Source organism: Equus asinus, chromosome 2 (genome assembly GCF_041296235.1).
Source record: "Equus asinus isolate D_3611 breed Donkey chromosome 2, EquAss-T2T_v2, whole genome shotgun sequence".
Classification (NCBI taxonomy): domain Eukaryota; kingdom Metazoa; phylum Chordata; class Mammalia; order Perissodactyla; family Equidae; genus Equus; species Equus asinus.
The window spans coordinates 75,649,905-75,651,992 of NC_091791.1; the positions used below are offsets into that span (position 1 = coordinate 75,649,905).

At 71.5% G+C, this 2,088-nt stretch overlaps 1 non-coding gene across 1 annotated transcript; it reads left to right on the forward strand.

Moving 5' to 3' along the window:
- Nucleotides 1–732: 732 nt before the first annotated feature.
- Nucleotides 733–851, forward strand: LOC139044608 (5S ribosomal RNA). The gene has a single exon (XR_011501675.1). It is a non-coding gene; the product is annotated as a 5S ribosomal RNA (ribosomal RNA).
- Nucleotides 852–2,088: the final 1,237 nt, after the last annotated feature.

Consider the following 2,088-nt stretch of genomic DNA (forward strand, 5'->3'; position numbering starts at 1 on the left):
GGGGCCTGGGGTTGAGGGCGCGGTCCGGGTCCCGTGGGCGGGGCGCGGGGCGGGGCGGGGAAGGGTGGCCCGCCCTGGTCTCCCCGCGCCCCGCCGCCCGCCCCGGAGGGGTTTCCGGTGATGCCCTCTGGTCGCGCCGGTGGCTCCAGCTGGATTTGGGCAAGTTGGGGCCGGGCCGGAGCGGCGGCCGCCGGGGGTTGTTGGGCCCGGGTTCGTTGGGAGGCGCCTCGGGCCGGAGGGGCCTCGCGGGCCCGGGGCCCCGACGCGCCGACGCGCCGACGCGCCGACGCGCCCGACGCCCCGGGCCACCTGGCCCCGAGCAGAGCAGCCGGATGTCCTGCGACCCGTCGCCGGGATGCGGGCGGACAGGAGGCCTGGAGCGTCCGGGGCCGGCTTGGGAGAGCGCCTAGACTTGCGCCCCGCCCGCCCACAGTCCCCGGGGTGCCCGAGGCCTCCCGCGCCCTGGGCGGGCGGCAGGGCAGGGCAGGGCAGGGCAGGGCAGGGTTTGGCTGGCCGCGGCGGCGGCGGCGGCGGCGGTGGCGGGAGGCAGTGGCAGGCAGGCGGCAGGCGGCGGAGCGCGGGGCGCAGGGGACGCGGGCGTCCGGTGCGCGTCACAGGGGCTCGGGCGCGCGCGTCACAGGGGCCAGGCGACGGCGCGTCACAGGGACCAGGCGACAGCGCGCGCGCGCGCGCGCGCGAGGCTTCTTAGGGGCGCCGGCGGCAGCCACCAGCGTCTACGGCCATACCACCCTGAACGCGCCCGATCTCGTCTGATCTCGGAAGCTAAGCAGGGTCGGGCCTGGTTAGTACTTGGATGGGAGACCGCCTGGGAATACCGGGTGCTGTAGGCTTTTGCCTCCCGCCGCCTCCCTCTCCTTTTGCCCCCCCCCCCCCCCCGCCCCCAGCGCCGCTCCCTCCATGCTCCTCCCGCCCCTCCTCCCTCCTCACCGGTCGCCCCATCGCCCCGCCACGCCCCCACCGCTGTCCAGCCGCGCGAGTGCCCCGCGGCCGCGGCCGCCGCCCAGCCCTTCCACCTCGCGGCCCCACGGGAACCCAGGGCCAACCGGGGCCGGCCCCGCGTGGCCGTGCCCCCGACGCCGCCCTCGTCCGGCGGGCTCCCTCTGTCCTCGGCGGCCTCTTCCCACCCGCCAGGCTCCTGAGAGACCCTAGCGGTCCACTCGGCCGGCGCGGCCCCCAAGCAGTTGGTCGAGTCGTGGTGTGCGATGGAACGGATCCCGCTCCGGGCTGCGGAGGCCCGGACAGCTTCGGCAAGCTGCCGGCAGCCCATCCGTCTTCCAGAGCCCATCTAGGAAAGACCCCGGGTCAGGCTTCTCCAAACAGCACCTACAGAAGGACGGGGCCCACTGGGCTCGACAGGAGCCTTCCGGGCCTGGCCATCCATCCCAAGCGGGACGGCTTCTGGATTTTCTGATGCCTGCGCCGTGTGTCAGCTTCTCCAAGTCGGCACCTGGCTGTCCTTGATACCGTCGTTCGCGAGAAACCCTCGTTTCCGCACCGGAGTTGGTACGGGTCCTTTTGTGTTGTCTTGCCTTAAAGACGTCCCCTTCCCCAAGTGTCTAAGTTTCAAGCGCCTCCCCCCGCTCCCCGGCTGGGATCCAACTCCGTCTCCGTCTTCGCTTTTGTCTTTTGGGGGGTGGGGGCGGGGGGTCCTGCCTTCGTTTGAAAGGTCGGTGTCTGGCTCCTCGTGGATCCCTCGCATCCGTTTTGATTCTGAACAGACTGGATGGAAGGATTAGGAATCTGGCTGCGCTCGCCCAGGGTTTTGGTGTCCCCTCACTCAGGTGCCTCACTCTGTCCTGCCCCCCTCCTGGCCTCTGTCTGCCAGAGGGAGTGGACGAGTCCCCCGAGAGGACATTTCCGTCCTCAGCGGCCAGCCCTTCCTGGCTCCTTGGCTTCAGCTTTCATTTCGTGCGGCTCGGGCAGCTTTGAAAGTCTGCTCTTCCCCTGCCTGTGTCCGCGCAGACTATCGCGGAAAGGGGATCCGGGAAAGCGGGAGGGGAGTTTGCTCCAGGGGAGGAGAGCCGGGATGACAGGGAGGAGGAGAGGGGAGACTTGCCTCAGATCGCA